At 35.7% G+C, this 14,740-nt stretch overlaps 1 protein-coding gene across 1 annotated transcript in view; it reads right to left on the reverse strand.

Annotated features, from left to right (window-relative positions):
• Window positions 1-14,740, reverse strand: part of LOC129945934 (protein eva-1 homolog C-like) — a 351,803-nt gene that overhangs the window by 288,923 nt on the left and 48,140 nt on the right. The gene's annotated exons all lie outside the window — the stretch shown is intronic.

Consider the following 14,740-nt stretch of genomic DNA (forward strand, 5'->3'; position numbering starts at 1 on the left):
AGCACTTTGGGGTTAAGCGTAAATATTTCAAGAAATTTGCTTTATTTCACTGTGGGGAAACATTAAAATTACGAGGGTTGTGAATGGCGATTAGCTTAAGTCGTCCTATCGCATTGCTATATACATAAATACATAATATTGGAGAATAAAATGGATTTTATTTTTTTGTTGTAATAATAAAAGAAAGGGTATCCCAAGTGGGATTACAAGGCAATCATGTTTTATTTTATTTTTTCCTCCCTCTCTCTCTTAAAATCTCATATATTGAGGGATGAGCCAGAGCCATTCAAATGAAAGTTGAGGTCAAACCAAATATAAGAAAATGTTCGATGTGGACCTAAGAAACGCACAAGAAATTCATATTTAGCAATAGCTTTGTAGATTCATTCAGATTGTGGTCGCATTAAGAATCATTGCCAATTGGGTATTTATACAAAGTGCCTTAAGGTTTTTTTTTTTGGTTTTTGTTTAAAATATTTTGTTGACCTATAACAACAATAGAGAACCCTTGGTATGGTTAATAAAAAATGAGTATAAATGTTTGATAAAACTGTCAACTACCATAACAAATTGCATGGGGTAATTATAATGATTTATTAAGGTTCCGCACCCTCGAGCCATGTTTGTATATGTATGTTTCGTGTATAAATCTGAAGACTTTATTTAATAAGTAAGGCATATAAACTTCAGAAATGTAGAAGAACACTGAACAAAACAAACCCTTTGCGAAATGCTGGTATTTGTTCGCTCTAATGGTTCATGTTGCTGGTGTAATTTTCAAAAATAAGACATATAGGTCAGGTACTTACTTACTCACGCTTGAGACCTAAGCTTGTATGATATTCCATCAAAAACAAGGGTTGTTTTTGGTAGGTTTCGAAATCTCGGAATTTTATAGTCGAATAACCTCGACAGTCTTATTAAATAGAACCATTTCCTGTTCAAACTAATTTATATACTTAGGAATATTATATTAATAACACTGTTTAAATAGGTCATGTATAGGTGGTAATAAAATTGTACTTTTTTTTAAGGTTTTTGATTCCTTTAGTTGGAATCCGACTCTAGAATTGATCTATCACGCCAGGATTATGAGATACAACCATTTATAATTCCAAAAAAACCTTATATAAGGCTTTTTGAGGCTATGTAAATTCATGAACTAGTTTTTTTTCAATAAATTACGTCACGATTTTCCAAATCCTAAATCCCTTAGACATACTTTTAAAAGTTTTCAATATTTTTTCAGAAAATCATTATTAATTCAAAGTCTTTAGCTGCCATAAATTAACTTTAAAAGAACGCTAAAGCATTCATGCTAAAACGGTTCTTAACAAAAAAAAACGCAAAAAGAAATTTTAAATCTTACTTAAAATTCAATGTCTAAAGGTTACAAACATCAAGTTTTTTGAATATAACCAATCATTTGGATGCAAAATCAGCGCTAAAAACTTACTCTACAACGAGTTATTGAAAAAATGGATTACATTCAATGCTTTTTAAAACTCCAGATAGAGTCGAATGTATAGCCATAAGTCATCTCATAGCTTAAGAGAAATTACGAAAACTAAATGAGACACTGAAATGGGCTATAGGTCTTTTCGCCTAAAATCTTAACGCCTAAATCCTAAAAAGTTAAAAAAAAAACCTTTAAAAAACCAAAAGCAAATGTTTTTACGCCCAAATAAACATTATGTTAATAAAAGAAAGTCCAAATTATTAGTTGTGATTTTGCTCAAAATAATTTTTAGTTCTGAATTTGGGTTTTATGGTTTGGGCTTTCTGACATTTTTTTTATGGGCATAATGAGAATTATAATTTTAATCGTTTTTGTGTCTTATTAATATATTTCCCAAATCATAAAATGTCAAAAAGCCCACTAAGAGAACTTCGATACGCAAAGCCTTAAACATTGTTTCGCTGACGATAGCACTCTTAGCTTTTCATATTCGTTTCCAGACTCACAACCCTCCTCTTCGGATGTGAAACTCAACGGCAAAATATGATTAGCTCAATAAATTCCGACTTACACAGCATTGTACAATGGGGAATAAAAAATCGTGTGGAATTTAATGCTTCGAAAACGCAATGCTGTCTTGCTTCGTTAAAGCGAGATAAACCCTATTTGCCACTATCTATGAGTGGCACTTGCATCAACGAAACGGAAAATCTTGACATCCTCGGAATGTGCATCAGCAACAACCTTTTACACAAACGCGATGTTGCCAAATGTCTAGGGTTTTTGAGACGTTGCAAGAAATTTTTCTCTCCGTCTGATCTGACTACAATCTATAAAACCTATATGCTTCCGAAACTTGAATATAACTCTCATCTCTGGGCTGGTGTTCCAGTAACTTTTTTAAGCCTCTTGTACAGTATTCAAAAAAGAGCTTTTAAAATGATTTTTGACATGAACATCATCAATTCGAGTACATCACTCGAACATCGACGCAAGGTTTCTTGCCTCACCCTTTTTTACCGTTATTTTAACGGACTATGCTCTATTGAAATAGCCAGTTGCATTCCTCTCCTTAAAAAATTTAAACGTAATACCCGCGCTTCTAGGAATACCCATCAGTTTAACCTTGAGCCCAACTTCGGCCGTACTATGAGGCACAGAGATTCTTTTTTAGCCGTACTACGCGAATGTGGAACGCCTTGCCACGCTCTATCTTTCCCTGTCGTTGCAATGTTCAGAAATTTAAAACCAATGTACACCGACAGCTCCAATCCAACCCTTCCCTCTTTTCCTAATGCTCACACTGTGTCTTTGGCATATTAAAGGTATAAAAAACCCTTTTAGTGTTTGCTAATTATAAAAAAAAAAAAATGTCATATCCCCAAACCAACTTTTAATGCCGTGACGCCCAAATTAAGAAATGGCATAAAGCCCAAACATTTTGCATTTAGCTAACAATTTAGTTTGCAGCTCTTTAAGACGAGCATAAAGAGTGAGGTTTTTAATGGGGGGTTATGCTATTCTCTTGCTTGGGCTTACTGTAGGATTTAGGGTTGGTGCGAAGTTGGATGCACGCTCAGGTTATATATTCATTTGAAGTATCTTCATTCAAAGAACCTTTGCATACACACAACTTCGCTTTACCCCAAATCCCATATAGTGAGCTCAAGGAGGGGGGTTGTACACATATTTTACTATTTATACACAATGTGAGCATATCATTTTATTTCACTTTGAAAATAAGACTTTTTTCACTTTCAAAAAGTGACTTATTTGTTACGCTTCCTTGACGTTCTGAGTTTTTTGTTAGATCTGACATTTTTGAAGTTAAATGTTTCCGTTTGGGCGAACAAATTTAAAACTAAAAATAACGTAGTGCCCAAAATAAACAAAAAAAGATTTCAGAATGCCCATGACATCTTTTAAGCGATATGTCAATTAGTAATTAGGGTGTTATGATATTTTTTAAATTGATTTGGGCAATATGACATTGATTTGGGGCTTTGTGACATTTTCTTCTGGAATGTCATAAAATCTATCATTCGGCAATACTTCCCAAATCCGACTACAACAAAATTTTTCTAAATTGTTTGGAGTGCTTTGACATTTTTAATTTGGGCGATATGGTTTTGGGTGAAAAGAACTAACGGTACTAAAATGATTTTAAATGTATTTCAAAGATTAAGAATTGAAACTTTCAAAATCATCATACAATTTGTTTGTTAAGGGATATGTTGTATTTTATCTTAGCCTTAAAAAAATCCGTCTTTAATTGTATTAAGCCTTTTTAAGATGGCATATTTTAAAGACCTGATGTTGTAAACCATTTTAAAGATGGGATTTCAGGACAATTATATCCTTTAAAAAATTATTTTGTTTGGGTTATGCACCAAAAAACAAAAACGTAACTTTGTCGACCTGTGTAACTTGCTTAATCTGGTTTCGAGTTAGCCCAATTTCATCACCGGTTTCCATAAATTGCAATAAACAAATTTATAGCTATTTTTTTCTTAAACATGGTCACCCTTATGTTGTGATATTTACAAAATATCGATAAAACATAACCTTACCTTGCCTCAAACCTCTTTACCAATTCCAAATACAAACACTTCAAAAAACGCATAGATACATATCTCCGCACTCTAATTTCTAATAGATACGTGTTGAGAATATGTTATTTGGAAATCCTCGAGAGAAATCGTAATTATACTAGTACCTACTCCTATTCTTGTATCAAGGATTCAAGAAGATATTTATCATCAAGAGAGCTACTAAGTAAGGTGATACACACCATTATAGAATATAGAATACATAGAATCAGCTCTTAAGACGCACATAATATAGGCAAGGTAGGTTGATGTATAAACATTTTATAGCTGCTGAAGCTGATGGATAAGATCTCTCTCACATCAGCCAAAGCCAATTCAAAACATCAGCCAGCCGGCAGTGAAACAGAGAGACTGTGTGTATTTAGACGAAATCAGCACTCGAGCAGAAACTTCAATAGGTATTTGATGAAATTACTTGTCAATTGTATTACAAGTATAGGCGTAGGAGCTAAAAGATGGATGGTTTAGAACTTCTTTAATATATTATGTCAAGGAGCAATATAGCAATAAGAAAACGTTATGTACCTACTGGAAGTACAAGACGTATAAAGTAGGTCTAGGTACATTTATATAAGATAAGCGAATTTTGTATTTTATCGTTTGGTGGAAATTACATTGAGGAAGCTTCGATTATATGTTAAACAATTCTCGTGATTTTACTCAAAACATTTCGGTTCCGTCAAAATGATTATTTTCCAAGAAGACGATTAACACAGCAGTTTAACTTTTATATGTGTGTTAAAGATGCAATTATATTACATACACATAGTTATAGAAGCATTGATTGCTTTTGAAGTGTTTATCGTTTTATTGGGCTGGGATTTCGAAAGGATTAAGTTTAATCTCTAAATAATTAGTGACTATTATATGGGAGTGAATTAGATTCATGTTTGTATGGCGTTTTAGTTGAATTTATCATTTATTCATAGAAGTACAGTCAGAACATGGTTTCAATTAGTTAAAGCCTACAATTTGCAGTAAACGTCCAGTATCACAAATGCATTAAAGTTCGAATTGTTTCTCTGAATCAAGACTGACTTTGTGTAGGATTTCCTAATAAAAGGTTATGTTTTTTTATATTCATATATGAGCATTTTTTAGAGAAGTAATTTAATATTTATTTCATTGTATTCTGTTTTAACAATGAAAATCGGTGGCGCTTTGCCTAGCTTGCAGTACTTCTTTTTTTTTTTTTTTTTTTTTATAATAAGCGCACACTCAAGGGGATATATTACCCTTATTATGTAGATACAGTGTGAGCACTAGGAAAGGGAGAGAGGGGTTGAAAGGAGATGTCGGTGCACATTGGTTTTGAATTCCTGAATATTGCAATAGCTGGGAAAGACAGAGTGTGGCAAGGCATTCCACTTTCGCATAGTACGGCTAAAGAACGAATCTCTGTACTTGACAGTACGACCGAAGATGGGCTCGAGGGTATATTGATGAGCATTCCTAGAAGCGCGAGTATTACGGTTGAACTGTTTAAGGGGAGGAATGCAACTGGCTATTTCTCTAGAGCATAAACCAATAAAATAACGGTAAAACAGGGTGAGACAAGAAACATTTCGACGATGTTCAAGTGACGTAAATGATCTTATGATGGTAATATCACCAATCAATCTAAATGCTCTACGTTCAATACTATCCAAGAGGCTTAAGTAAGTTGTAGGAGCACCGGCCCAGATATGGGAGGCGAAGAAAAACTTCTTGCATCGCCTTAGAAAACCCAAACATCTTGCGGCATTTTTGGCGACATCGCGTATGTGATCGTTCCACAAAAGGTGGTTGGTGATACACATACCAAGAATATCCAGATGTTCAGTTTCCTCGATGCAAGTGCCATTTATGGATAATGGCAGGGGGGGTATATTTCGCTTTAACAATACAAGACAGCATTGCGTTTTTGAAGCATTAAATTGCACGCCGTTTCTTATTCCCCATTGTACAATGCTGTTTAGGTCGGAATTTAATGGGCTTATCATATTTTGCCGTTGCAGTTCCACATCCGAAGAAGAGGGGTGTGAATCTGAAAACGAATATGAAAAGCTAAGAGTACTATCGTCAGCGAAACAATGTATTGGATTAGATGTTGCAGACAGGAGATCATTAATAAAAATGAGAAAGAGTGTTGGAGATAGAACAGAACCCTGGGGCACACCAGCATTTATTTTGTGGTTTTCAGACTTGAATCCATCCAATACAACTTGTATTGAACGATTCGAAAGGTAATTACTAATCCAATGAAGTAGGGATTCATGCCAACCGAAAGCACTCATTTTCGATAAGAGAGCCTGATGCCAAACCCTGTCAAACGGTTTTGAAATATCTAGTGCAATAATCTTACTTTCTCCAAAACTATGTAAAAATTTGTTCCACTGTTCGGTGAGATGAACCATGAGATCACCAGTGGACCTATTGCTACGAAAGCCATACTGTCGGTCATTAAAAAGCTTCCGTTCTTCAAGATATTTCTTGAGCTGATAATTAATCAGCGATTCCATGACCTTGGAAAGAAGGGACGTAAGTGCAATCGGTCGATAATTAGACGGTGAGGAAGATTCGCCTTTTTTGGGAATAGGCTGGACAAATGCGGTTTTCCATCCGCTCGGAACGAGACCTGAGGAGTAGGATAGATGAAAAAGCTTACGCAGTGGTTTTGCCAGCGATGAAGAACACCTCTTCAGAACAATAGCGGGGATACCATCCGGACCAGCAGATTTGTGTATGTTAAGATCTTTTAGGACTCTCGCTACAGTACGAGTGCGAAAAAAGATTTGCCCCATAGAATCATTAACTCGCTCAAGTACAGGCGGAGTCATAACACTCACTGGCAGAGTTGAATTGGCGGCGAACTGCCTAGCAAAGAGATTTGCTTTCTCTAAAGAGCTAACAAATGGAGTGTCATTCACAACGAGCGTAGGAACCGAGGAGAGGAAGAATTCCTCATATTTTTTACAAATGACCAAAAATTTTTACTGCCTTTGGGACATTGCAGTATTTTTTGCCGTAATTGTTGGTCATGTAAAAATTTGGTCCGTCGAATATGGGCGTTGCAGGCCTTCCTGGCTTGCTTGAACTTATTCCTCAGTTGGATTGGCTTTAAAACAACGGAAACTTACCTTCTTAACCCTAATAAGCTCTTTACAGCTCGCATCGAACCATGCGTTTTCCTTGGGTCTGATGCTTTTAACCCTATTCGGGATAAAAGTTCTCATTCCCAGGAGGATCAAACTTGTGATCATATCAGCGCTGGCGTCAACGTCACTATCGAGGAAGCATAGAGACCAGTTAAAGATCCTGAAGTAATTGTTGAGACCGTCCCAGTTGGCTTTCTCGTATTGCCAAACGGTTCTCTTAGGAGCTCTTTCTTTAACTGGAGAGTTTTTACACGAGAAATTTGCTGATATGACACAATGGTCAGATGTGCCTAGAGGAGATAGAACACTAATAGTGTACTTACCAGGGTCAGAGGTAAGAAACAAGTCAAGAGTGTTTTCTGCTCGACCTACGACGTCCGATATTCCAGTGGGCTCGTTGACCAGCTGAGTAAGGTGGTTTAACTCAGCGAAGATCTCAGCACACACTCCTTCTGGTGTTGACTGGCCCGAATGTTGAAGCCATGAAGAATTGTGTACATTGAAATCGCCCGTAACAACGATTTCAGTGCGAGGATAGGACGAAACAATTCTTTGGATGGAATCAGACAAAGCATCAAATTCACGAGAAGTTGATACTCTGTCTAGATTTGGGCTTCGATAAAGGAAGCAATAGTGAATGATTTGCTTGTTCACGGAAAATTTAAACCACATAAAATTGAAAAAAGAATGGGTGCAGAGACCATATTGTGGCAAAAACTGATAAGCAACATCATTCCTAATGTATATAGCGAGACCATGGTGGGAAAAGAATAATGGCACCAAGTTATACCCTTGAATAAATAATTCAGTGGGATCGGAATCCTCTTCCACTTGGGTTTCACTTAGTGCCAATAAAGCTGGCCTGTTTACAGCAGTATGGGAGTACACAGAAAGAAAATTCGATCTAAGCCCACGAATATTACAATAATCTACCCTGAAATTTCCAGCCATTGCAAATAAAAGAAACACAAAAACCAAAACAGACGAAGACTATTAGAACAATATTACTGAGTTGAACCACAGAATGCTATTCGATACACGCCACTACTAGTGTTATGCCTTAGTAGTGACAAGAATCGAATCCGGCACTGTTAATTCAAAACAGTAAAATTTTTGTTGTCAACAATCTGTTATCAACGATGACGTAGTCTGTGTATCAATTGCATTAGTTATTAAACACAATGCAATTTGATACACATGCTAAGCCATGCGACTGTCCGAGAGAAGGGGGAAAGTGAAGGATGGTACTCACTGTGCTATCGCTATTTATGTTAACATTAAATTTTAAGGGAAAACAATTAGACAGATATCACGATTAGGCACAAGACTCGAACAAGACGCGCATGCGCAACGGACGCACAACACAGGTGGACCTTCCCCAACGAAAGTTCACTGACAACTTGTTCCTTTGATGGAAAGATTCCATTTGAAGAACCTGAATACGATGTTCATAGGAAAGCAGATCATAAGGATCATCCCAAGGAAAACCCTTAAGAGCAAATTAAATTAAATTATGTTGAATTGATTTATTACGTTTTCTGAAAATTTCGCAAGATGAGGACGAACATGGTCTTGAAAAGTCAAAACTCGAAAGAGATTTTACTGCGAAATACAATAATCAAATAAAGTACAGTTTTGAGTCGTTTTTTATTAAAAGTTATTGTCTGGTATTTAATACTATCTAGGCAACAGCCTATTCATTGGTAAAGCTTCTGTTTCCATCGATCACCGAAATCAAGCATCAGTGAACGCGGTTAGTAGACAGATCCAGGAAACCGCCCGCCACCTACCGCGTGCCGGTGTCATGTGTTCTGTATGTCTGTTTTTCTTTCTCCTCTGTCTTTCTCTCTTGTATTAAAGTTTTGTCTTAATGTCTAAATTTTACATCATATGATCTATTTTCAAGGTAAAATTTGATACAAGCTAAGGAGATTTTTACCAAAAAAATTTTACACTCTCACGAACAACCTTTATTACCATTCTTGAATATTGATGATTTCTTCCATAAATTGGCAAATTTGCCTTTATTTAGGAAAAGTTTTAAAATAAACGTAAGGGGTTTAACTAAAGCATTTTCCCACTTTTTCAATACCATCGGGGGAATGCCATAGTTATTTTGTTAATGTAAATCATTTCTAAATGAGATATTTCAACTTATTAGCGTAGACTTCGAATTCAAAGTGAAAATTTATCTCTTCCCAATATTGAAGATGATTTGATGCATTTCTTTTGTACCTGGTAATCGAAGATACAGCTTGAGTTCCTGTGTTTCCTAAGCCCAAGAAGTCTTAAAACATAAATCTATGGTGTAATGTCGTTTGTATATAATTTTTTTTTTAATATTGAACTAATATCCACAAAAAATCGTATGAAATGTAAAAAAGTTTAATGTGTGCACTGTTTCTGGGCAGTTTTAATTGATATTTATTTTGCACTTATTTAAATACTGGTCAACTAAAAACGATTAAGATGCCTTGAATTCGAATCTCACTTTAATAATCAATTCTACTACATTAGGTTTTTTTAAAAATGACATCCTTAAAATGCTCAAAAAAGTGTTTTTTAAGGCTAAGTTAAAACACAACACAACTAATTTAAAAAATAACAATACATCGATGCCTTCCCGGAAGAATGTATTAAGCGAGATTTTAAGAATTTTACAGGAGACGAAAAAAACCTCTGTGTAGGCAATTATTTGTGTATTTTAAAGTGATAAGCATAATTTTGATTGAGATTTAGGCCACATTTTTTGTGTACCATTACATGGACGAAATTTCGATGAGATAAAAAGTTTTTGTCGCTTAGAACATTTGCATGGTCTACAGATTGTCGCTTGATAAAGTGGCTAAATGGCGCTTATATCAATGGGTGGTAGGAAATACTACAGGATTCCAAGAAATATTGTCGTTAAGTTCATTTGCTTTATTGAGTTTTTATTAACAAAGTTAAAATAATCATTAAAAATAACATTATACTTCAGAAAATAAAAAAGAAAACAGTTCAACTTTAAAATAAATAAAAATAATTAGCTTTTCAGATATGAAAATTTACAGATCACTGATTCAGCTGTTTTTCTGATAAGTCGTCTTCTTCATCAGTCTCTGGTAAAACATCTTCCTTCTCACCAACAATGTCAATGATTTCTTCTTGAGTAGAGTTTCTAAGTCCTTTTTCTTTGGGCCCGATATTGGCAGTTTTGCGGTGTACAAAATATCAGGCTCATCAAAATTTTCAAGTCATTTAACTTGATTTCGAGTTCGACACAAATCCAACGTGTATGAAGGTGATTCAATGTCTCCCGACTTAAATATTGAATACTTGATGTCACAGGATGACTTAGAGAACAAACAAATGTTGGATTCAGATATTTTAAAACTAGTTTGTTCCCTAGTCAAAGCTTCTTTCTTCCAGTCGCGAAAATCATCTATAGTTAGTTTTATAACCTCGTAAGGCGCTGGATTTATCCTTGAATTGGCAATTATGGTTATCCATTCCTTCGGCGTCCAAATTGTTCTTTTTTTGACAAATCGCTCTATGGTGGCATGAACAGAGTCAACAGGCATATAAGTATGCCCTGGCAAAAGAAAGGTGAGAGAGATTTGATTTATGTTCTTAGCTTTCTTTTGAAGAAACAAAAAAATCATTGTGATAATCGGACGATTTTTGTCACAGTTTCTCTGGTTTCAACAATACTTAAGTACTTAAAGAGAATTGAACAAATTTCATTTGCTCCCCGCATTCCATCAATCTCACCCCAAAGAAAAGCATAGCCATTTTGAGTTCCACTTTCATAGATAGTCTCATTATAAAATTATTACTTTCTTGAATAGTAAAAGAGCATGCTTTGCGTATGTGCAGTTGGCCTTTTCCTGATCATCCATAACTAATTTTTGGCTGTTTTCCTTTTGTTCGGAGTGCTTCAAAACAAGAACTTTCTCTTTGTCCTCCAACACGAAAGATTTATGTGCTTCACAAAAGTTGCACTTGTCTTTTTTCGGAACGTGGATGCCAATATTATAGGGTTTGAAAATCCTTCGAAATATTTTTTTCGGAAACAGCAATTTTACATTCTTCCGCTTGTTTTGACTTATAGTTCCTGTATAAATTGGATATGCTAAAGTATTCTGTTGGCAGTGCGATTGGTCGAGGATCGGCAATAGTGTGATGGGACTTTTGGCAAGCTTTCTATAAAACTGCAAACAGCTGCTTTAAGTTCTTCTGAAGTAGCATTTGCTGGAAGAGTTTTACCTCTTTTATCCGTAGCTGATGTATTTAATACAGTTTTTTTTTTCAAGAGCGTACGGCACAACCCGGCTCTAAATATCTAGGGTCTTAAGCAAGAACTGCATACAAACCTGTTCTTTCTTCCCTTCAGAATTAATGAAATATTTTCTTGTTTCTATTTTCTTTTCGGCATTTTTGGTTCGTCGTCTTTTGATGGGAACTTGTTCAACAGACGACAAAATCCAATCTATTCGCTGGACATACGGTAGCTTCCAATACAAATTGAAAATGTCTTGCCTTTGCGAATTAGTGAACTTTGTTTCACACTTGTTTTGGCAGCTTTTGTCAGATTTGCTTGCAAAGATTTTTTTACTTTAACTCCGTCACATTGTTCATTCGATTTCTTTTTATCTACCAATTCCAGCATTAATTTGCCTCTTAAAGCAGGCAAACTAATTTTTTTCAGAGGATGTACTTGGATTATTTCCACTTATTTTAAAACAAAAACTTTCATCTACAGCAAATTAATTTTCTAAAAGAAACGTAACAATAAAAACAAGTAATCTTAAGATAAATTCTTAAACTTACATTCTCTTCGCTTCTGTAATAACTTCAAACAATGCGGACTCTACAACTGAACTATGCGACATCTGACAAAAAAATTTTGTGGAACTTTGGTTGCTTAAGACAATAAGATTTTCAAAAATGTCGCTTAGCATAATTTTACTGGCGGATAAAAAAATTTCAGCACAGATAATAAATATTTAAAAAAAAAGTTTTCGAATTTGTTATTACTTATGAGATTACTTATGGGTCTTCATTCTTGATTCTATCTGAAGTTTTGAATTACCTTGATTTTTAATTCATCCAAATCCGAACTCCGATTTAAAACTCAGAAATGCTCGTTTTTAACATTATCTTTATATTTTTGCTTAATATATTCTAAAAGCTTGATGTTATACCTTTATGACTATGAAATCTTAATAAGATCAAACCTTGATTGATATATGGGGATTTATAATGAGGAATTTTTTTGGAATATTGAAGTTATGGCGAATTTACTACTTACTTACTTAAGGTGGCGCTACAGTCCGGGGAGGACCTGGGCCTCAACCAACAAGCGTCTCCAGCCAGCTCGGTCCTTAGCTAGCTGTCTCCAGTTTCGCACGCCAAGTTGGTTGAGTTTCTCTTCCACCTGGGTGCGCCACCTGAGTCACGGTCTTCCTCTACTGCGCCGTCCCTCGGGATTGGATTCGAAGACCTTCCGGGCTGGAGCGTTGATGTCTATTCGCTCTAAATAACCTATCCATCTAAGCCGTTGGGCTTTAATTCTGCTAACTAGGTCAGGGTCGCTGCACAGCCCGTACTGTTCGTCGTTATATCTTCTCCTCGATTCTCCATCTATGCGTACGGGACCAAAAATCACCCGAAGAATTTTTCGCTCGAAGCATCCTAAGACCCTCTCATCTTTCTTTGACAGGGTCCAGGCCTCAGCGCCATAAATGAGAACCGAGATGATGAGTGTCTTATAGATGGTGATTTTACATGCTCGAGAGAGGACTTTACTTTTCAATTGCCTTCTAAGTCCAAAGAAGCAGCGATTTGCAAGAGTTATTCTTCGTTTGATTTCAGCGCTGGTGTCGTTGTCTGCATTAATAGCGGTGCCTAGGTAGACAAAGTCCTTAACTACCTCAAAGTTATAGCTGTCCATGGTGACGTTTTGTCCAAGACGTCGTCGTTCAGTGTCCTTTTTTGATGACAGCATATACTTGGTCTTGCCCTCATTGACCACTAAACCCATTTTCTTCGCTTCCGTCGCAATGCTCAAAAACGCTCCACTGACATCACGCTTTGATCTTCCAATTATGTCAATATCATCTGCGTATCCGAGTAATTGGATGGACCTTTGGCAGATTGTGCCTCTAGTGTTGACGGTTGAGTTTTGCACAATTCTTTCCAGAACGATGTTGAAGAAGTCGCATGACAGTGCATCGCCTTGTCTTAAACCTTTTTTGACATCAAATGCATCGGTAAGATCTTTTCCGACCTTGATAGAGCAGCGTGCATTCTCCATCGTCATTCTACACAAACGGATAAGTTTGACAGGGATGCCAAAACTAGACATTGCTCGGTAGAGCTCTTCCCTATAGATGCTGTCATACGCGGCTTTAAAATCGATAAAGAGATGGTGGGTATCGATTTGAAGCTCCTGGGTTTTTTCCAAGATCTGCCGTAGTGTGAATATTTGGTCGATAGTGGACTTTCCTGGTCTGAAGCCACACTGATAAGGACCAATCAGGTTGTTGACGAATGGCTTCAGACGTTCACATAATACGGCAGAGAGGATCTTATACCCAATGTTAAGGAGACTGATGCCTCTGTAGTTGGCGCAGTTTAGAGGGTCTCCTTTCTTATGTATCGGGCACACTATGCTGAGATTCCACTCATCGGGCATGCTTTCTTCCGACCATATTTTGCAGATGAGTTGGTGCATGCTCCCTACCAAGTCATCGCCTGCTGCTGCTTATGGCGAATTTGGAAAAAAAACTATTTACTTCATGAATGTACGTAGTCTATTTTATTGTTCTTAAACATTCAAAAATTGTTTCTAAACTAAACTCTAATCAAATAGTATCGGTAAACTCAAATAAAAATTTAAATTTAATATTCAAACCATAATGCAGCTAGTTCTATATAGTGCTTGCTTTCTACGTCCGTGCATAGGTAGAGCTACCTACTCCGCTTTAAAAAAAATCTCCATAAGTCTTAAAGCGTGCTACATACCTAATTAAATTTAAGTATAGTCTAACCTAATTGAAAGACATCTCTTATTATAGTGTAAATATATCTCCTTAATGCTCACACGACGACGACGAACGACATAAACCCAATTTTTATTTTGTTTTGTATTTTTTTTAATGTCATTTTTGTGGCGTTGAATGAAATTTTTATGTTTTGTGTTTGTGAATATATTTATATTGTGTTCTATTCAAGCCTGTTGCTGAGATGACGAGAAGAATCATTAGAATAGTCAACAGACGAAGTGCTGGATTATACATTAAGAAGTTATTGTAGATGCAGCTGCTCCTGCTAGCTCTTATATGGCCCTAAATAATAACAATTTGTAGAAATAGTTTTTTTTTTTTGAACATGTTTATTTTCGGGAGAAAATTATTATTATTATTTTTTATAATTAAACATTTAATTATGTATTCCGACACAGATCTCTTCAAATGTATGATTTTATAAACAGTTTAATTATAATAGTTATAAGAAACTAACATTTTATTATTAAGAAACAATTAATTTTT

Source organism: Eupeodes corollae, chromosome 1, assembly GCF_945859685.1.
Source record: "Eupeodes corollae chromosome 1, idEupCoro1.1, whole genome shotgun sequence".
NCBI classification, from domain to species: Eukaryota; Metazoa; Arthropoda; class Insecta; order Diptera; family Syrphidae; genus Eupeodes; species Eupeodes corollae.